This window comes from Stenella coeruleoalba (genome assembly GCF_951394435.1).
Source record: "Stenella coeruleoalba genome assembly, chromosome: X".
Taxonomy (NCBI): Eukaryota; Metazoa; Chordata; class Mammalia; order Artiodactyla; family Delphinidae; genus Stenella; species Stenella coeruleoalba.
This window is the reverse complement of record NC_137152.1, coordinates 75,103,409-75,127,449: the sequence shown is the minus strand read 5'-3', so window position 1 is coordinate 75,127,449 and position 24,041 is coordinate 75,103,409.

Genomic DNA, 24,041 nt, shown 5'->3' with positions numbered 1-24,041 from the left:
TAATGTTCAAAAAGAGACAAAAATAAGCTATCCTGTTTAGAGATGCATATATAGATGGCAAAGCTTTAAAGAGAAGCAAGAAAATGCTTACCATAAGTGTCTAGAAGAGCGTGAGAAATTATCATCTAGGAGGGGCAAACAGAGATTTCTGTGGTGTCATGTATATTCTTGACTTGGGTGGTGGTTATGTAGATCTTAGCTTTAAAATTCTGCTTTAGACCAGATATCAGCAAACTATGACCTATGGGCCAAATCAGCCCACTGCCTGTTTTAATAAAGTTTTATTGGCGCACACATGCACGCACATATACAAAAAGAGTTATTTGTTCATAAGAAATGGAGGAAAATAAAGATAAAAGCATACATTTCTATAGGACATCATGGTTTAAAGAACCCAGTGAGGTAGATATTTTTTGAAATCTTTCCTCTTATTTTCCACAGATGAGTATGTGAATGTCAGAGAAGTTAAATAACTTGTCAAGATCATGTAGCCAGCCAGAAGCAGGATCACAACTGAAATGCTCATTTTCTGGATTCTATTTTGCTCTTGAAGGTATACAAGATATGCTTTGTACAAGTTTCAAAACTGAGCATTTTATTTAGGACAAATTTTATAGTACAGGATATATTTTAGTTCAGACTAAACTAAAATTTATGGAGCACCTAATAGATAAACACGTCTATAAATTCTAAATGACCTCAGTATCTCATGGACTTCACTAGCTCATTTAATCAGAGACATTGGAGAAGTCTTAATTAAGAAAATGGAACTTGAAACGGGTCTGGAAGGGTTTCACAACTGGTGTGGAGAGTTTTATTTTCCATTTAGATTCCGATGCAAAGACAAGTAGAATTGAACAAAGAAAAAGAAACACTGTGTCCCTGGATGGGAAGTCTCAATTTTGTAAAAATGAAAATTCTTCCTAGCTTTATGTGTACATTTAATGCAACTGAATTAAATACATTTAATTCAAAATCCTATTGAGATCTTTTGGGAATTTAACACATGACTTTAAAATGTATTTGGAAAAATAAACAGGTCATATTACCAGGCAAATATTAGAAACAATGGTACTACGGGAGAACTTGCTTTACAAGAAATACAATAAATTAAAGTATGGATATGGCAAGGAGCAGAGAGAGAAATTGAACAGAAAAGAAAAATCTTTATTATAAGTTCATATATAATAAAATTGACATTTCAAATCAGTGAGGCAAAGATTAATTAATAAATAATATTAGGAAAACTAACTGTCCATTAAAAAAGGACATACAATTAACCTCTTTAATTCATAAATTTTAATGAGTTAAAAATTTATATGTTAAAAATTAAACTATGAAATAAATATAAGGATATATATATGTATATAAAATCTTGGACTGAGAAAAGCAATCCTAAGCATACCATCAAAGCAAATCCATAAAGGAAATGCAATAGCTATGGTTACATTATTTTAATATACTTCTATGTCAAAGAATTATAAACCAAAATAAAAGGCAATTACAAACCAAGAAAAAACTGCAGCATATATGACAAAGGTTTAATAACCTAAATATATAAACAAATCCTACAAGTCAGTAACATGAAAAGTATAGAAAGAAAATGAAAAGGTGATGCATTAAAAAAGCAACACAGGTGGGGCTGGGCTTCCCTGGTGGCGCAGTGGTTGGGAGTCCGCCTGCCGATGCAGGGGACGAGGGTTCGCGCCCTGGTCCGGGAAGATCCCACATGCCACAGAGCGGCTGGGCCCGTGAGCCATGGCCGCTGAGCCTGCGCGTCCGGAGCCTGTGCTCCACAGCGGGAGAGGCCACAGCGGTGGGAGGCCCGTGTACCGTAAAAAAAAAAAAAAGCAATACACGTGAAAAAATGAGAGCCAATGTCTATTTAATCCTTATAATATACCAAGTACTGTGCTCAGAACTTTACAAGAATTTTCTCATTTGGTCTTCACAACAATCCTATGAAAAATATATTATAATTATCTATATTTGACATATGAAGAATATATTATAATTACCTGTATTTGACATAGGAGTAATGGAGTCTCAGAAAGGTTAACTCACTTGCCTGGATCAAAGAGTGCTGGTATTTGAGCCCAGGTCTCCTATTCTTGAGCTGTAGCTTTTAATAACTATGGTATATTGTATTTCCAGTTGAAGAATTAAATTATGTTCAAGCTCACTAGCAATCAATTATAAAAAACCTAGTACCACCACTCATCTACCAAATAGGAATTTTAAAGAAAATTGAAATATACAAGTATCAGCAGGGGTGGGGGAAATAGACACTTGCAAAACGGCTGGTTGGAAGTTTATCTCCAGAGTGGTTAGGTGATAATATGTATTATAAGTAACAACAGTGTAGGAAACAGTAACAGCTCAGTAGGGCCTAGAATAAGCAAAGAAATGTGAGAATAAATTAAAGAAAAGAAAACTCATGGCCTTGTGCATGTTTGAGACATTGTTGTGTGAGAGACAGGTTTAAAGGCAGAAGAGTACATTTCCTTCTCCATAGTCTATGAGAGGCTGTGTAAGTGCAGTAAATTGCCACCTTTCACAGTGGACAGTCAACACAGGTGCCTAAAACTGATGTACTGAGAAATAGAAATTAAAGTATAGTATTTCAGTTTTAATGATTACCATTAGAACTAAAATACAGAAACTGTTTAAAAGTGTTTACCACTAGGAAATGGTACAGTGTGAAGAATTTTAATTTTAGATTATTTCATATAACTTGTTTATTTTAATAAAATAATGTGCATATTACTAGTTTTAAAAGTCTAGTTTAAAGCAAAAAGAAAGGCATTCACATCAATACAAGATTAGTTATATTAATTTATTATACCTGTACAATGGAGAACTATGATATCATTGGAAAGAACGAGATAAAATTCTATGTAATTACATGAAAAAAATAACAATAACAATAATGAAAAATAGCTAACACATTTATGGAGCACTTTCTTACTAAAACGTTTATTGAGCACTTATTGAGTGACTGTCCAGTCAGTGTTCTAAGTTCCCATGTATATTCTAATTTAATCATTTCTCAACTGCTTTATAAAAAAATCTCAGAGGCAGAGAAGCTAAGTAAATTGCTCAAGGTCACACAGGTAGCAAATGGCAGAACCTGCATTAAAACAGAGACAGTATGGCTCCATAGACTATACTTTAAGCACTACACTCTACTGTTGTAATAACAAATGAAAAACTAATTGCAAAACATGGGTTTTTTCTTTTAAACCATGTGTATGAGTGCATGTGTGTGCTTGCAGCATGTAGAGGCTTTGTGGCATGTGGAGGGTGTATGTGGAATGTGCATGGTGTGTGAAGTGATCTGTGTTTGTGTGTATGTGCATGGATGTGTACAAATTACATGAGCATATAGAATTTTGAAGGATATATACCAAAGTGTTGCAGATGACTGGAGGGAAAATATTTCTCTCTTACTTTCTACATTTTTGTGGTGTTCCATTTTTTTCTTCTGACTTCATATCATTTTGTAATAAAATAATTAACAGTATCTTTAAGGATACCCTAAATCTTAAACCAAGCAATTCCATTTCTAGGAACTGATTTTAAGGGGGGAAAATCAAATATATGGTAAAGGTGCATATACAAAAAAATGAATCACTCGCACTATCTCTTAAGTGTGGGCTGTGCAGAGTAGCTTCCTTCCAAAGAGTAGAATTTGGAAAGGGAGTGGGGAAGAGTAATTTTTCAGTGGAGAAACTTGAGAAATATTACCTCAGCCAGGTGATCAATGTCAATATCAATAATCATAAATCATATTGATAGTATGTACCCTTGATGTTGTGTGCTGAGAATGGAACTTTACCCCTGTAATCTTCTGCCCAAGAATGTACAACCCCACTCTAATCATGAGAAAGACATCAGACATTTCACTAGAGGGACACGTCTACAAAATACCTGAACAATACTCCTCAAACTGTCAAGGTCATCAAAAACAAGGAAAGTCTGAGAATCTATCATAGCTGAGGGCAGCCTAAGGATAAATTGATAACTAAATGTAATGTGGTATTCTGGATGGGATCTGGGAACAGAAAAAGGACATTAGAGAAAAACAGGAAATCTGAATAAAGTATGGATTTTAGTTAATAAAAATGTATCACTATTGGTTCACTAACTGTGAAAAATGTGCCACTCTAATGTAAGATAATAACATAATAATAATAACATAATATTATTAATGTAAGATAATAGGGGAATATATGAATCATCTTCACAGTTTTTTCATAAATATAAAATTGTTCTAAAATAAAGTTTATTTAAGATTAATTACATCATTATTTATAATGGCAAAACTGGACAAATAAAAAGAGTAGCCCAAATGTATAAAAATCAAGAAGTGGTAGAATAAATGCTAGAATATCTATGTGATGGAATACCATGCAACCATTAAAAAGCCATTAATAAAACCATTAATGTTATTGATTCAAGAAAACAACATATTGCTATGTACAAATTCTAGGTTACAGAATAGATTCTATAGTCTGATGCTTTTTTAAATCAAAAAAGTATGGACATATATGCAGAGGAAAAATAAAGACAGAGATAGTTGTAAACACTTGTTGTCTTAGGGCATTGAGATTATGGGCATTTATTTTCCTTTTGCGCTTTTCTGTGTTTCCCAAATTATCTTCACTGAACATATATTACTTTTGAAAATTTTTTTTTTAATCTTTTAAAAATATATCAAAATCAGGGCTTCCCTGGTGGTGCAGGGGTTGAGAGTCCGCCTGCTGATGCAGGGGACACGGGTTCGTGCCCCGGTCCGGGAAGATTCCACATGCCGCAGAGCGGCTGGGCCCGTGAGCCATGGCCACTGAGCCTGCGCGTCTGGAGCGTGTACTCCGCAACGGGAGAGGCCACAACAGTGAGAGGCCCGCGTACTGCAAAAAAAAAAAATATATATATATATACACACATATATATATATATATCAAAATCAGTTTGGAAAAAAATAAGTCTTAACCCTACTTCATACCACATACAAAAGAAAACTCAAAATCGATCACAGACCATAAAAACCAGCTATAAATCCTCTAGAAGAAAGTATAGAAAAAAATCTTTGCAACTTTGGATTAGGCAAATGTTAGACAGGACATATACAGTACTAACCATAAAAGAAAAAAATAAGTAAATTTAATCAAAATTTTTAAACATTTACTATTTGAAAGACCTTGTTAGGAAAATGAAAACAGTAAACTGGGGGCAAGGTATGTGTACTATATATCTGACAAAGGATTTGTATCAGATTATATAAACTCAATAAAATATAGATAAACAATTAAAAACAGACACTTCATCTAAACAAATATATGAATGTCCAATTAGTACATGAAAATATGTTGAGAATCTATTCATCTGTGGAATGTCAACTTAAAACCACAATGAAGTACTGATAAACATGACAAGAATGGATAAAATTTTTTAAAATAAAATAAAACTGGCAATACCAAGTGTTGGCAAGGATATAGAGCAAACTAGAACTCTCATTCACAGCTGGTGGGAGTATGAAATGATAAAATCATGTTGGAAAATAGTTTTGACATTTGTTATAGAGTTAAATATGCACTTGCCCTTTGACCTGGCAACTCTGCTTTTAGATATTTATTCAATAATGATGCAAATATATGTTCACAGAAAGACTTCTAAATGAATGTTTACAGCAGCTTTATTCATAATAGCCAAAGTCTGGAAACAACCAAATGTTCATCAATAGGAAAATAGAAAAATAAATGGTGGCATAGCCATATATAATGGTACACTATAGAGCAATAAAAAAGAATGAGCTACAAATACATGCAATAGCATGGATGATGCTCAAAAAACACTCTGCGGGGGCTTCCCTGGTGGCGCAGTGGTTGAGAGTCCGCCTGCCAGTGCAGGGGACACGGGTTCATGCCCCGGTCCGGGAAGATCCCACATGCCGCGGAGCGGCTGGGCCCGTGAGCCATGGCCGCTGAGCCTGCGCATCCGGAGCCTGTGCTCTGCAACGGGAGAGGCCACAACAGTGAGAGGCCTGCATACCACAAAAAAAAAAAAAAAAAAGAGGAGAAAAAAAAAAAAAACACTATGCGAGTGAAAGAAGCTAGATGCCAGAGTACACATTGTATGATTCCCACTTATATTATGATCTTGAAGAAGTAAAACTAATCTAGAATGATACAAGGTAGCTATGTTGTTGCCTGGGGCAGGAGATGGGGGATTGATTACAAGGGATCTTGAGGGAAGCTTTAGAGGTGATGAAAATGTTCTCTATTATGACTGGGATGGTAGTTACATGCGTGAATACATTTGTCAAAACACATTAAACTATAAAATGTGTGCCATTTTATTGTGTGTAAATTATACCTCAGTAAAGTTGGTGTTTAAAGTAGTAGATGTAAATATACTACATCTTTTCTTGGGATTATGAAATCTAATTATTAAATCCAGGGAGACGGTGTTTATTCAATTCCTTGTTTCTAGTGGAGAGAAACAGCCGGCCAGGAGCCCATAATTATTATGCAGTGACAGTCATTAAAATTAGAAACAAAGGAAGAACAATTTTACAGGGAAAGGTGGGTTTAGTTACTGGCACAGTCCTTTGGTACTATAGCAAATGGGTCAAAACTCCATGGCTGCAGTAGCTATCTCTGGGAAAGAAGACACAAAGGAAGGAGCAATCTCGAAACCAGAAGTGGTCTCTCCCCTGCTCTTTGCCAGCAGGGATCCTGCACTGACCTGGCTACACGCCCACTTAATAATCCTACAATTCAATAGGGAAGCTGCAGCACTGGCACCGTGTGTACCAAGGGACTGCTGAGTCATTCGCTGGTCAGAAGGCACAAGGCTATTGATTTTTACATTTAGATTTTCACTCTGGATCCTATAACCCTTATTTTGGTAAAATCTCATTATACAAGACATTGTTGCATGATTTTCTCATTAAAACTTAATGAAAAACAATTCTCAACACTGGAATTTGCCAATGGGCATCATTTGAAAAATCTGATCGATTACATTAATCTCTATAGTACTTATGTTAAAGATAAGATCCTGAAAAAAAATTAGGTTGTAAATATTAAATTCGACCTAACTAGAAATAAGGCTGAAATAGGGAACTCAAGGGAAGATTGACGTGGTTATTATTCTCATGAAAGTGTTGCATTGTACAACAGTCTGGATCTGTTTCAAAGGGACTCTCTGAAGCTGACAATTCAAACAACAACAGAAAAACTACCACCAACAAAAAGACTCCAAAACCAGCTGCAAATGACCTTTGTTGGCCCTTGAACACCTCTAGCTTTTTGTTCTCAGATTTGATAAGCATATAACTATAACATGAGCACTATCTAATTTCATTTCCTGCACATTTAATTTTATTTTTCATTTTCACACGGTATGCTAAACATGTTACAATATTTTGCACATTGAAAACCTTTAAATAAACTGAAAGGAACAGGACAGTTACAGTGAAATAAAAAGAATGAGATTTCAGAGAGAGGGGTACAGAGGAAGGAGGGGGAAATACTGCATCATATTTATAAGGATGAAAAAAGAATCCACATCTTTAGGATGCCAAATGGTGCAGTGCAGGCTGTATCAAAATAAAAGCTCTCACAGCAATGTTCACTTTCTGATCTGTTTATCCACCCAAAGCCCAGAAAATAAAAACAAAAGGAACAAAGACGATTGCTGAAACAAGGCCTAGCATGTTAATACAATGGCTTACATGAAACAAACTATAAATTTCAATCAAGAAAAAATATTTCCCTTCTTTATGTTTTCTCCTTTCAGCAGAAAAAAATGAATTAATTAAAAAGTCAAAAACATGCTTTCAGCTCATCCTAAAACATAAAGAGAAATCAAATGAATCATTTTACTTAGCTTGCCTGTTCCCCAACCCAGCCTCTCCTAATCCTAGCAGGAGGGTTTATTTTTCTTTTCAAGACAACTCAGTTCTACTTGAGCTCCTAGTTCAAAAGATCTCTAACTCAGCTTCAGGTCACACTGGCTGCTGAATTCCTCAATCCCTGGTGAGCTTGACTCTCAGTCCTTTGTGCTTCTGCCTTTCAAGGGCTGCATTTTAGTATGTTAGGGCTGGATTTTTATCCTCTTCAGCTCAGCCTCTCAATGACTGAGTGCTAATCTCAGTGGATTCTAATTCTAGCTGACCTTGGGAATTCTTGGGGTCCTGTCTACCACTCCCTTTCTTCTCCCTGGCATTGTTAAATAATGTTTAGGGTGGGCTCTGTGAATCTATGTTTAAAGCTTCCCAAATAATTATGATTTGCAAAATGTTTTGGAAACACTGTCCCAAGGTAGCTCATCCCTCTTCAGCTGGGTCTCTGACACCTACCTCTGGAGTAGTAAGCTCTGCCCATTTACCTCTTTTCAAACTACCTGACTGGTACCTCTATGCCATCTCACTATTCACTTGGATCTTGCCCTACCACTGTCTCTATATCTTCTGTATAAAACTTCTGAACTCAAACTTGGCTCATTGGCATAGTTTTTCTCAATATGTGATCCCTGGAATAAATGCATTAGATAACATGAGGTGGGATGGTGGTTCTTGCTAAAATGCAGATTCCTAGAACCTCCCACAGATCTACTGAATCTGAATCTCTCCAGATGGGGCTCAGTAATTTGCATGTTAAACACCATACAAAACTATTATGCACACTAATGTTGAAGGACTACTAGCTTAGTCTTTCATGGCTTAGTAGAATGAGATCATATAGTAAAAACACCTGAGAACAAATTCCCTCCATCGGTTATCCTGAGGTGAGTTGCTTTTCTCTTTTCTTGGCTGAAAAATTGGTGATAATAATACCATATAGCATATAGTTCACAAGACAGTTGATGGCCATTTTAATCTGGACAATTTCAATAGATTCAGCCCATCCATTAAAAATGCAATCAGGAAAAACAACCACAACAGAAAGGTCTGATGGAGATCAATATCCCTCAGTCTTTAGTTTCCATCCCACTAACCTGTACCTCCCCAACTTCATCTCCCCTCAATCACTGCATGCCAGGCACACTGCCCCTCCGTACTTTTGGTCAAATACCCCAAGAACACTATAGTAGCTTCAAAGCCTCTACATGTGTCTCTACATGGCTTGGAAGGTTTTACACACAGGTGTGATTCACTCTTTCACTTCATTCAGTTCTTCATTCAAATATTACCTCTTAGAAAGGCCATCCCTAACCACGCTATATAAAAGAGCACACCACTCTCTTTCATTCTATACCCCCTTACCCTGCTTTATTTCACTTTACAATATTTATCTTTGTGATATATTTTATGTGGATGTGTATTTGTGTTTTTATTGCCAATTTCACCTACTAATAATGCCCATGAGTTCAGAGACTTAGGTTGGTTCTTGTTTCTTAGAAGAGTGTCTGGCACCTAGTTGATGCCCAATAAATAGTTAACAAATGAAAACTAAATAAGTGAACTATCAATAATGCAAAGTTCTTTTGCTCACCACAATCTCTTCTTTGACTACATTAGAATTAAAGACATCTATACATCAAAATACACCATAAGCTAAGCTAAAAGAGAAGATACCGACTGGAAGATATCTGAAATTCATATAACTGACAAAAACAATAGTATCCATAACATGTAAAAACTACAAATCATAAAAGACAAACTACCCACAGAAAAATGAACAAAAAGTTCACAAAAGAGGAAATCATATTGGTCAGTACATGCCTTAAAGAGAAAGGCATTCTAACCCTAACCTCACTAGAAATCAGGGGAAAGAAATGGAGCCAGAGGTTAGTTTACAGTTAGCAGATTGGCGAAAATGTAAAAAGACTGACGACACTAAGTGTTCATGTAGGAAAAGGGGAACATTGTTGATGGTATGGTAAATCGTTATGGCCACTTTGAAGGACATTTTGGCTGTATCTAATAAAGTTAAACATGTAACTTATGACCCGGCAAGTCCACTTCCAGATACATACACTAGAGAAAATTTATCAATTTGTACAAGGCCACATGAATGAGGATTTTCACTGCAACACTTTTTTAATTTTTAACAGAAATAACTGGAATTCTATTAATAGGAAAATTGAGAAAAAAATGATGGTATACTAACTCATGCAATGGAATATTGTTTAGCAGTTAAAATGAATCAATTAGATCTCCATGTATCAACATGCACAATCTTTTAAAAGACATGACTTTGAGTGAAAAATGTTTCAGAAGGATATGCACAGTGTGATACAATTTTTGTAAATTTTAAAAACATGTTCCTTTATATAATTTATGAATACATAAATATATAGGAAATGTATAAAAATACAGAAAGGATGGAAATCAACTTCAAGATGGTACTTACTGGGAAGAGAGTGTGTGGGAATAGTTTGGAGAATGCTGTTAATCTCTTTGGTTAAATGTTATTTCCTTTTTAAAAAAATTGATGTTATGGCAAATTGTTAATATTTGTGACAGCTGGGTGGTTGAGCATATGCATAACTGTAATATTATTCTCTATATTTTCCTATATGTTTAGAATATATTTCTTTCAAAATAAAGAAAAAAAGACCAAAAGGAAATATTTTTTAAGAAACATATCTCTGAGGAGTGGGACATGCTTTTTTTTCTTTTATTTCTACGTACTTTACTTATGCTTAACAAATTTTCCACACTGACCCTGCAGATTACATTTATCATTAGGAAAACTATGTTCAAACCTGGGCAAAATGTGCAACATATTTCAACGTGTCCAAAGATTTTTGCCCATTTATCTTAAGTGCTTGTTGCATTTCTCCCCTATAACATATAAATCTAAGTAAATGAAACATTAATTTTAAAAGGACAGCATGGAACACAGGCAAAACATGTCTATGTATATTAAAGGTAATAAAGATGTCATCAGGGAGATAGTTCAATTTTGCATTCCTTAACCAGGAAAAACACATTTGCCCAAACTTACATGCTCTATAACTGCCTACCACAGAGGTTACTGCTCCTGACAAATACAGGTTGCCATAATCCTCGTTCTTCACTATTTCCCCACCACTGTTCTGCAACCTTCACTTTAAAATGTCTTCCATTTTGAAATTTTAGGCATATTTTTACATCACTTCCCTATTTCATATTACATTCATCTATCAGACTCTAGGATGCTCTTCCATCATCTTCAATGACCTCAACATCTCATAATCTTCACACCAATCTATCCTTCTCTTAGCTGTGCAGTCACAGATTTCAACAGGTATAAAGATGACACCTTGGCTCCTCAACTTCCACAATCTCATCTATTATAATCAGTCACCCAATAATGCCACTATGTAATTGCTCTCCTCATGATTAAATACTACTCCACTTTCAAAATTATAAATATTGAAATGCCCCTCTCTTATTACAAATTCCTGTCATATCTCTTCCATTCTCAAGAACAAATTGGTTTCCATACTCATAGTAACCTACTATTAATTGACTCCTCCCACTTTCCCACAATTGCTCCAATTCACGATTAAATTGTTGTGATGACATGGGACAAGTAAAATCACCTTTTGCTTCTAATTATGCTGCCAATCGGTGGAAAATCCTTAAACTAATGTATTTGTAAAAAGGAAAAAAAATTAAAGGCTTTGGCCAAAATTTTCACAAACCTTTTTTCATTAGGAAATAAACTATGGAGTTTCCCCAGCCCCTCTTGATCTTTGTCTAATATTCCATATACCAAATCATTGGACACCTTTGCGTTTTCCTGTGGTTTCTATTCTAAAAAGGAGCCAGGTTCCAACATTGCTGTGTTGATTATAAAAAAGAGTTTTGAAGTCAAGTGTAGCACTTCAAAAAGTAAGTATGTCTTCATTTCTGGAAATGGACATCAGTCCAGAAAAGTCTCAGTGGAAGAACTTACACCTAGTTGCAAAGTATAAGATGATGAGTTTTTGCTCATCTTAATTAATATTACTAGACATATAATTTTGAGAGGTGAATCCTAAAGCACTCTATGTAAAGTCGGGAAAAAAATCATACACTTGGTCTGACTGAACTTAACTGCCATTTAAGGCTCTTCCATTCAGTTGAGGTCTGGCATGTCCTGTCCTAATACCTAGGTGTTTTTACAGTTAGCTTCTGGGATTCACACAACAAAATGATTCAGATCTACCTACAGATTCAGTCATCCCTAAATCCATCTAGTCTACTCTGACTGCTGATACCTGGGAAGCATATAAGACTAAATAATATTTTTTTGTGATTCATATGTATTTTATAGCCCTGTTTAAAACTTTTATTTCCACTTAGGTAACAGGGCCTAAAATGAAACTATGTTATATTTATTACTTTTTAACACATAATACTGTCAGATTCATATCTGGCCTTATGGGTAAATTTTCTAGGTACTGAAGATAATCCATTCAAGTACAAAACCCTGTATTCATTCAAAAATCTTTTAGTAAGTATTTCTATAGGCATCTGTCTATAGAACATTACAAAATAATTATGCATGTCCTTGCATTCTTATATAAAAGTTATTAAACATTATACACAACTTTCTTTTAGCTAACTCAGGGTTATCATAGATATTCAATATTGTATTCTACTATAGCACACAACCATATTCTGCATATACTTTTTCATTATACTATTTCACTATGAGCTGTTAAAACTCACTGCTCTCATGTTGCTTGCCTCCAACATTTCTCTGTATATTCTAAATTGGTTACTTCTAATCTAGTAGGAAAAGAGAAAATAGAGTTTAGTTAAATTGTGGCTACTTTTTTTATAAAGTAGGCATGAAATGACATCATGTCTGGACTTTTCTTTAAAATACTCCAGCAACACAAGCATGCCAACATAAAAAAGTAAATGAAGCAACACTGGCAAAACATTAATAACAGTTGAGGTTGTGTGATGAATACATGGGAGTTCATTGTATTATTCTATTTTGTTTATCTTTGTAAATTTCTTTAATAAGAAAGTTATTAAAAGAAAACTTTCTTTAAAGAAAAATGCTAGCTAATAAATATTAAAGGAAAAATATAATTAGATTATAACCACTTTGCCACTGTAACGTAATGACTAATTCAGGCAGGGGTCATGCTAATGATCCTTTACGCATGCTAAAGCCATTGAGTGAAAACGTGCTGGAGACGAAGATATTCAGATGGTCTCAAAGTATCACCCTACAGTTTACTTATTGATTTCTTTCATGTCTGTGTGGTTGTTATTATCAATTTTCTTTTCTTTTTTTAATTGAGGTAGCATTGGTTTACAACATTACATAAGTTTCATGTGTACATTATATTTCTACTTCTATATACACTACAGCATGCTCACCACCAGAAATTGAGTTTCCTTTCATTACCATACAGTTGATCACCTTTACCCATTTAGCTCTCCTCCTCCCAGCCTCTTCCCCTCTGGTAACCACTACTCTGTTCTCTGTATCTATGTGTTTCTTCTTGTTTGCTTTGGTTTGTTCATTTATTTTGTTTGTTTTTTTGTTTTTTATATTCTGGAGATTCCTCAAAAATTAAGACTAGACCTACCATATGATCCAGCTATTCCACGTATGGACATTTATCCAAAGTAAATGAAAACACTTATTCAGAATGATGTATGCACCCCTATGCTCACCACAGCATGATTTACAATAGCCATGATATAAAAAGAACCTAAGTGCCCACCAATGGAAGAAGGGAAAAAGAAGATGTAGGATACACACACACATGTGCGCACACACACGCACACAATAGAATACTAATTATTAATTCATAAAGGAAATGTACCTTTACAGAGGAGAAAAGTACCTTTTCAGGCAGACATTATCTAAGTGATCAGTCAAATTCAACATCATCGATAGTGGGTCCATGATGTCATTATTTACTTTCTGATGTTATGAAAATATACAATATCACCTATGTAGTAATCTTACCAAAATTGTTTAATCTGAATTTAATAATGAAGAAACAATCAGAAAAATCTAGTTTGTATATTTTTTACAAAGTAACTGGTCTGAACTCCTTAAAATGTTAATGTTGTGGTTGAATATTGAATCAGTCAAAAGCAATAACTATAAAGCCCATTATTAGAATAATTAGGGATATTCAAATACGGTAGATAATATTTTTTACACATTTAAATTTCTTGGTTGTTGTAATAATTTTGTGGTTATGCAGGACAAACTTCATGTTCTTTGGGGACACATGCTGCTGAAGTACTAGGGGTAAAGTTTCATGATATCAGCAACTTACTTTGTTTCTTTTAAATTAAATTTTATTGGAGTATAGTTGCTTTACAATGTTGTGTTACTTTCTACTGTATAGCAAAGTCAATCAGCTATGCATATACATATATCCCCTCTTTTTGGAATTTCTGTCCCATTTAGGTCACCACACAGCACTGAGTTCCCTGAGCTATACAGAAAGTTTTCAATAGTTACTTATTTTAGACATAGTATCAATATTGTATATATGTCAATCCCAGTCTCCCAATTCATCTGACCTGACCCCCACCCTTCCCCCTTGGTATCCATACGTCTGTTCTCTATGTCTGTGCCTTTATTTCTGTCTTGCAAATAAGATCATCTATACAATTTTTTTAGATTCCACATATATGCATTAGTATACAATATTTGTTTTTCTCTTTCTGACTTACTTCACTCTGTATGACAGTCTATAGGTCCATCCACATCTCTACAAATAACCCAATTTTGTTCCTTTATATGGCTGACTAATACTCTATTGTATATATGCACAATATCTTCTTAATCCATTCCTCTGCTGATGGACATTTAGGTTGCTCCCATGTCCAGGCTATTGTAAATAGTGCTACAATGAATATTGGGGTGCATGTATCTTTCTGAATTATGGTTTTCTCAGGGTATAGGCCCAGTAGTGGGATTGCTGGGTCATATTGTAGTTCTATTTTTAGTTTTTTAAGGAAACTCCATACAGTTCTCCATAGTGACTGTATCCTTTTACATTCCCACCAACAGTGCAAGAGGGTTCCCTTTCCTCCACACCCTCTCCAGCATTTATTGTTTATAGATTTTTTAATGAGGGCTATTCTGATGGGTGTGAGGTGATACCTTATTGCAGTTTTGATTTGCATATCTCTAATAAGTAGTGATGTTGAGCATCTTTTCATGAGTTTGTTGGCCATCTGTATGTCTTCTTTGGAGAAATGTCTATTTAAGTCTTCTGCTCAATTTTTTATTGGGTGGTTTGTTTTTTTGATATTCAGTTGGATGAGCTGTTTGTGTATTTTGGAGATTAATCCTTTGTCAGTTGTATCATTTGCAAATATTCTCTCCCATTCTGAGGGTTGTCTTTTCGTCTTGTTTATGGTTTCTTTTGCTGTGCAAAAGCTTTTCAGTCTCATTAGGTCCCATGTGTTTATTTTGGTTTTTATTCCCATTACTCTAGGAGGTGGGTCAGAAAGGATCTTGCCACAATTTATGTCAAAGAGGGTTCTGCCTATATTTTCCTCTAAAAGTTTTATAGTGTCTGGCCTTACATTAAGGTCTTTAATCTATTTTGAGTTTATTTTTGTGTATGGTGTTACGGAGTATTCTAATTTCATTCTTTTACATGTAGCTGTCCAGTTTTCCCAGCACCACTTATTGAAGAGGCTGTCTTTATCCATTGTATATTCTTGCCTACTTTGTCATAGATTAGGTGACCATAGGTGCATGGGCTTATCTCTGGGCTCTCTATTCTGTTCCGTTGATCCATATGTCTGTTTTTGTGCCAATACCATACTGATTTGATGGCTGTAGCTTTGTAGTATAGTCTGAAGTTAGGAAGCTTGATTCCTCCAGCTCCGTTTTTTGTTCTCAAGATTGCTTTGGCTATTCGGGGTCTCCTGTGTTTCCATACAAACTGTAAAAATTTTTATTACAATTCTGTGAAAAATGTCATTGGTAGTTTGATAGGGATTGCATTGAATCTGTGGATTGCTTTAGGTAGTATGGTCATTTTCACAATATTGATTCTTCCAATCCAAGAACATGGTATAGCTCTCTATCTGTTTGTGTCATCTTTGATTTCTTTCATCAGCATCTTACAGTTTTTCTGCATACAGGTCTTTTGCCTCCTTAGGTAGGTTTATTCCTAGGTATTTTACTCCTTTTGTTGCAGTGGTAAATGGGATTGTGTTGTTAATTTCTCTTTCTGATCTTTCATTGTTAGTGTATAGTGATGGAAGATTTCTGTGTATAAATTTTTTATCCTGCAACTTTACTAAATTCATTGATTAGCTCTAGTAGTTTTCTGGTGGCATCTTTAGGATTCTCTATGTATAGGGTCATGTCATCTGCAAACAGTGACAGTTTTACTTCTTCTTTTCCAATTTGGATTTCTTTTGTTTCTTATTCTTCCCTGATTGCTGTGGCTAGAACTTCCAAGACTATGCTGAATAACAGTGTCAAGAGTGGACACCGTTGTCTTTTTTCTGATCTTAGAAGAAATACTTTCAGTTTTTCACCATTGCTAATGATGTCTTCTGTGGGTTTGTCATATATGGCTTTTATTATGTTGAGCTAGGTTCCCTCTATGCCCACTTTCTGGAGTGTTTTTTATCATAAATATGTGTTGAGTTTTTCAAAAGTTTTTTCTGCATTTATTGAAATTATCATATGTTTTTTGTTCTTCAGTTTGTTAATATGGTGTATGACATTGATTAATTTGCATATATTGAAGAATACGTGCATCCCTGGAATAAATCCCACTTGATCACAGTGTATGATGCTTTTAATGTGTTGTTGGATTCGGTCTGCTAGTATTTTGTTATGATTTTTGTGTCTATGTTCATCAGTGATGTTGGCCTGTAATTTCTTTTTTTGTGATAGCCTTGTCTGATTTTGGTATCAGGGTGATGCTGGCCTCACAGAATGAGTTTGGGAGTGTTCCTGCCTCTGTAATTATTTGGAAGAGTTTGAGAAGGATGGGTCTTAGCTCTTCTCTAAATGTTTGATAGAATTCACCTGTGAAGCCATCTGGTCCTGGACTTTCGTTTGTTGGAAGAATTTTAATCACAGTTTCGATTTCATTACTTGTGATTGGTCTGTTTATATTTTCTATTTCTTCCTGGTTCCATCTTGGAAGGTTGTACTTTTCTAAGAATTTGTCCATTTCTTCCAGGTTGTCCATTTTATTGGCATAGAGTTGCTTGTAGTAGTCTCTTATGTTCTTTGTATTTCTGCGGTGTCAGTTGTAACTTCTCCTTTTTCATTTCTAATTTTATTGATTTGAGTCCTCTCCTTTTTTTTCTTGATGAGTCTGACTAAAGGTTTATCAATTTTGTTTATCTTCTCAAAGAACCAGCTTTTAGTTTTATTGATCTTTGCTATTGTTTTCTTCATCTCTATTTCATTTATTTCTGTTCTGATCTTTATGATTTCTTTCCTTCTACTAACTTTGGGTTTTGTTTTTTTCTTCTTTCTCTAGTTTCTTTAGGTGTAAGGTTAGGTTGTTTATTTGAAAGTTTTCATGTTCCTTGAGGTAGGATTGTATTGCTATAAACTTCCCTCTTAGAACTGCTTTTGCTGCATCCCATAGGTTTTGGGTCATTGTGTTTTCATTGTCATTTGTTTCTAGGTAATTTTTGATTTCCTGTTTGATTTCTTCAGTTATCTCTTGGTTGTTTAGTAGCAAATTGTTTAGCCTCCATTTGTTTGTGTTTTTTACAGTTTTTTTTTCTGTAATTGATTTCTAATCTCATAGCATTTTGATTAGAAAATATGCTTGATATTATTTCAATTTTCTTAAATGTACTGAGGCTTGATTTGTGACCCAAGATATGATCCATCCTCAAGTATGTTCTGTGTGTGCTTGAGAAGAAAGTGTATTCTGCTGCTTTTGGATATAATGTCCTATACATATCAATTAAGTCTATCTTGTCTAATATGTCATTTAAGGCTTGTGTTTCCTTATTAAGTTTCTGTCTGGATGATCTGTCCATTGGTGTAAGTGGGGTCTTAAAGACCTCCACTATTACTGTGTTACTGTTGATTGCCCCCTTTATGGCTGCTAGCACTTGCCTTATGTATTGAGGTGCTCCTGTGTTGGGTGCATAAATATTTATAATTGTTATATCTTCTTCTTGGATTGATCCCTTGATCATTATGTAGTCTCCTTCCTTGTCTCTTGTAAGAGTACTTATTTTAAAATATATTTTGTCTGATATGAGTATTTCTACTACAGCTTTCTTTTGATTTCCATTCACATGGAATATTTTTTTTCTATCCCCTCATTTTCAGTCTGTGTGTGTCCCTAGGTCTGAAGTGGGTCTCTTGTAGACAGCATATATATGGGTCTTGTTTCTGTATCCATTCAGCCAGTCTGTGTCTTTTGGTTGGAGCATTTAATCCATTTACATTTAAGGTAATTATCGATATGTATGTTCCTATTACCATTTTCTTAATTGCTTTGTGTTTGTTTTTGTAAGTCTTTTTTCTTCTCTTGTGTTTCTCACCTAGAAAATTTCCTTTAGCATTTGTTGTAAAGCTGGTTTGGTAGTGCTGAATTCTCTAACTTTTGCTTGTCTGTAAAGCTTTTGATTTCTCCATTGAATCTGAATGATATCCTTGCTGGATAGCGTAACCGTGGTTGTAGGTCTTTCCCTTTCATCACTTTAAATATGTCCTGCCACTCCCTTCTGGCCTGCAGAGTTTCTGCTGAAAAGTCAGCTGATAACCTTATGGGGATTCTCTTGAATATTTTTTATTGCTTTTCCCTTGCTGCTTTTAATATTTTGTCTTTGTGTTTATATTTTTAGTTTGATTAATATGTGTCTCAGTGTGTTTCCCCTTGGGTTTATCCTGTGTGGGACTCTCTGTGCTTCCTGGACTTAGGTGGCTATTTCCTTTCCCATGTTAGGGAAGTTTTCAAGTATAAGCTCTTCAAATATTTTCTCAGACCCTTTCTCTTTCTCTTTCTCTTCTTCTTCTGGACTCTTATAATTCAAATATTAGTGCATTTAAGTGGTCTCTGAGACTGTCCTCATTTCTTTTCATTCTTTTTTCTTTATTCTGCTCTGTGGCAGTTATTTCCATCAATTTATCTTCCAGCTCACTTATCCGTTTTTCTGCCTCAATTTTTCTGCCATTGATTCCTTCTAGTGTATTTTTCATTTCAGTTTTTGTATTGTTCATCTCTGTTTGTTTGTTCTTTAATTCTTGTAGGTCTTTGTTAGACATTTCTTGCATCTTCTCGATCCTTGCCTCCATTCTTTTTCCAATGTCCTGGATCATCTTTACTATCATTACTCTGAATAGTTTTTCAGATAGATTGGCCTATTTCTTCTTCATCTATTTGTTCTTGTGGGTTTTTACTTTGCTCCTTTGTCTGCAATATATTTCTCTTTCTTCTCATCTTGTCTAACTTATTGTGTTTGAGGTCTCCTTTCCACAGCCTGCAGGGTCATTGTTCTTCTTGCTTCAGGTGTCTTCCCCCAGTGGGTGAGGTTGGTCCAGTGGCTTGTGTAGGCTTCCTGGTAGAAGGGACTGGTGCCTGTGCTCTGGTGGGTGGAGATGGATCTTGTCTTTCTGATGGGCAGGGCCACTTCAGGTAGTGTGTTTTGGGGTGTCTGTAAGCTTAGTATGACCTTAGGCAGCCTTTCTGCTAATGGGTGGGGTTGTGTTCCTGTCTTGCTTGTTGTTTGGAGTGAGGTGTCCAGCACTGGAGACTGTAGGCAGTTAAGGGGCCGGGTCTTGGAATTGAGATGGAGACTTCCTGGAGAGCTCTCACCAATTAATATTCCCTGGAGCCAAGAATTCTCTGGCAATCCAACATCCTGGACTCGACAGTTCCACCCCAGAGGCTCAGGCCCGACCCCTGGCTGGGGAACTAAGATGCCACAAGCCACATGGTGTGGAGAAAAAAAGAAAAAAAGAGGAGGGAAGAAAACAAAGAGACTAACAGAACTCAAGACAAATAGCGATGACAAAAACAAACAAACAGTAACAGCAACAGTTTAAAAAAAGAAATAAACAGACAAATAAAACCCAAGACAAATGGTAAAAGCAAAACCAAACAAACAAAAACTAAGAAACACACACATATGAAAAAAGAAACAAAAACAAAGATAACAAAAAACAAGAGAACAACCAGACAAATAAATGAACCCAAAAATGAAACCAAACAATTAAAAACAAAACTAACAAAAGCAAACAACATAACAAATGCAGAATGCAAACTAAAAAAAAGCAAAGAAAACATAAAACAGGCACAGAAAAATCAAAAAAATTAAAAAACACAGCAAAACAAGGAGAAAACACAAAACAATGAAAAGTAAAGTAAAAATAGAAAAATTTTAAGAATGAAAAATATATTAAATTTTTAAAATTTTTAAATAAATAATTTTATTGTTAAATATAATGAAACAACAAGAAAACAAAACATAAAAAAATAGTAATAAAAATATTTTTCTGGGGCCTCCTCTGTCAGTGTCCTTGCCCCCACCATGAGTCATGGCCAACCTCTGCCTCCCCAAGAGGCCCTCTAATACCTCTAGGTAGGTCTCTGGAACTGCTGTGGGCACTGTGGGGGCAGGTCAGACTGTGACCTGTACCAACTCTTGTGTGTACTTTCCCCTACAGAACCGTCTCAGTTATGGGAACACTTGTCTATTCAGATATTCCGTATACACAAGGTTTACCAAGCTGATAACAGGAATTTAATCTGCAGCTTGTGCAGCTGCATGAAAGATTTTTGTTCCTCTTCTTTAGTTGCCCTGCCCCTGGGGCTTAGCTGTGGTTCTAGCCCCACCTCTGCATGTGGGCCACCCACAGGGGTCTGCTCCTGAGGCTGTCCTGGAGCACTCGGGTCTGCCTCAGTGAGGACAGGGCGCAGAGGTGGCACAGCTGCCAGGGTCCCAGGAGCCCCGGCGGTGACAGGTGCATAGTGGGGGTCGACAGCCATGAGAGATCTGGTCCCACTGGTGAAAAGGTGTGCGGGGAAGCTGGCAGCCACAGGTGAGAGATGCAGCCCTAGTAGGAGCCTTTCTTAGCACGACCCTGGTGGTGGCCTTTCATAGTGCCTGGCAACAGGCACAAGAAGGTCAGCCCCAGTAGGGGTTGTTCCTGGCACCCAGCAGCAGGCACATGTGTGCCAGCCTTGGCGGGGCCCTTTCCTAGCATCTGGGGTGGCAGGGGCCAGTGAGTGGGGAGAGAGAAGCTTCAATGGTGCCTCCACCTCTTGCACATCACTCAACAGCATTGCCTTGCTTCTGTGGCAGCCCAGGCCTCCTGCATAAGTATTCCTGGTTGTGGATTACCTCCCTCTCAACCCTTCAGGCTGTCTGCTTGCAGCCAATGGCAGTCTTTGCCCTGGGTTTGCTCTCCAATACCCACATTCCAGCTCCCAGCCCCTGTGCACACCGATGGACACACATCCCAGTCTGGGACACACAAGGGTGTGGCACAGACCATTTGTGTAGGTCTCACTCTGTCTTATCTGCCACAGACCGGCTGTTTCACCCTCCTCCAACAGCCTCAGATGTTACCCTTCTGTCCCAACTGATTTCCCCTTCAGTGAGGGAGCTTCTCTGGATGCAGGAACCTTTTCTCTTCCTCAGCTCCCCACACAGGGGCACAGATCCCATCCCACTTCCTCTCCTCTTCTTTTTCCCTTCCTCTTTCTTTTGTCCTACCCAGTTATGCAGGGATCTTTCCACTCATTTCCAGTGTCCAAGGTCTTCTTCTAGTGTTCAGCTGGTGCTCTGTGAGAATTGTCCCATCTGTAGCTGTATTCTTGATGCATTTGTGGAGAGAGATGGACTCCACATCCTCCTATTCCTCCACCATCTTGAAAAACCCCAGCAATTTATTTTGAAAGGGTTCCAAATGTGTGTGTGTGTGTGTGTGTGTGTGTGTGTGTGTGTGTATGTGTCTGTCTGTCTCTATTTAAAGAAGAGGAGAAACCAAATATGGCAAAATGTTAACAATTGGTGAATTTAGGTGAGACATATTATATGGGTACTCATTATTCTATTCTTTCAACTTTTCAGCAGGTTTGGATTTTTTTCAAATTAAAAGGTTTGTGAAATGTATAAAAAGGAGAAATAGTAAAAAAAATAAGTAGGTTTATGAGAGCATAGTATCTCCTTTAAGAACAAAGTGTATGGAGACCATTTTTTTTGTAACAAAAGTTAAAAAACTCTATCCTAGAGAAATTACTGAAAATAAATGAGAATCACTATATTTAAAAACTCTGGCAAATTTTATTTAAACGTCAGTAACAAAAATATATAATTTCCTTTAACTACCTCATAAAATTAAATTTGATAATTCCAAGCTACTAAAGTCATAATTCTAATAATGAAGATAGTCAATTGCTTTGCTATCTGATATCCATATTATACTTTTATTATTTTGCTTAAAATATCATGTGTATAAGTACCATAGAAATTAATCACCTAATCATCCTCTTTGATGTTTCAGATTAGGGAACAAAAATCTAGAAATGTAAAATGATTTGCCTAAACTCACCCAGATCTCCTTAGTCTCACTTTTTTCTGTTACAACACACTACCCATTAGCATTTTAGTATTATTTGTACATTAAATCAAGGTCAACTTTTTCTTTAAGAGGAACATTTATGATCACAAATCAACTCATTTTAAATCTATTAAGAATAAAAGATGTTAAATCTAATCTTGGAAGTCATTTCTTGACCCTGTATCTGTATTACATATTATCTATATTGCCTGTATAATTGAAATCTGCATTATAATGTATCTGCATTAGTTGTTTAAGAAATAAATGGTTTGTCTTCAAGGACAGGCACATAATTACTCTGTATATTAATATCAGCAGGACACATGAGTTCATATGACATCTGAGGAAATTACATTTCATTTGTTCAGGGGGTGAAGCAAAACAGAAATGGCAATTCATTGGATATATTTGAGAATGTGTTCCTTTGAGATTAAAAATAGAGTCATATAAGCATTAAGAAAAAGTAAAAGTTATTGAATATTTATTGGAAGTAAGAAAACAATTGACAAACAAAAATCTAATGCATATTTGGAATGAAATTCAGTTTCTTACTGAGCAGGCAAAGAACTAACTAATAATTTGTTTAAACGAATTAGTACTTGAGTCCTCAGGAAGGAAATTATACATGTATATGGTAGATAGCCCTCAAACCAATATTTAATCTGAAAAATTCTCCAGGTAATTTACTTCAGGGACTATTGCCTAAGTGAGAGATTCAAGTCACACATTTAATGAGAAAATCTGAAGTGTAACAGGTTTGTTATGTAAAAGCTGTGGGAGCACATTGGGGAAAACAGACGGAAAGTAAAAGTGAAGATGTGTGCAGTTAGAATCAGAAAATATTAAAATGGCCCTCATTTGGCACTGATTCTCTTTCATTGATTTGATTTCATTCTAAATATTGGGTTTTCTCTGCCATTTAGTAGTATAAAAATATTTTTTTCTACTTAATAGTGTTAAGAGAGATTGAAAAATTGGCCTAAATTATAACTGTAACTTAATTCATTTATGCATTAGATTCTAATGTAATAAATATTCTGAAATGAGATTTCAACATTCCTGATGATATATTACACATAGAATTATTGACTTCCATAGAGCTGAAGATATGTTAAGATAAATGATATGATTTTCATTCTGAATAGTTGAAACAAGAACTAAAAAGGGGCCAGATTCTTATAGAGTAAGGACATTTTCAAAGCTACTTTTGTTGAGGATTAGTACAAAGTAACATTTGCTCTAACGAGAACTGTGGAGTTTGATTCTTCCCACATTTGAAGGTGTGTGTGATCAAGGCCACTGGGTTATGGAGACAAAAATGTGATTTACACTAAAATGTAGTGACTAGCAGGTGCTATATCACCACTGCCTCAGGCAGTCTTATGTTGATAAATTTTACACCTATCAGAATAAGGAGAAAAGAGGCATACTCTCCATGACACATTTTAGTTTCAAACTGATAAACCCAGTAGAACCAAAGAATTGTCAAAAAGCATTTTTATAACCTTTATCATAAAACATTTTACCCATTTGGGAAATAAGGAGCTGCTTTTTGAG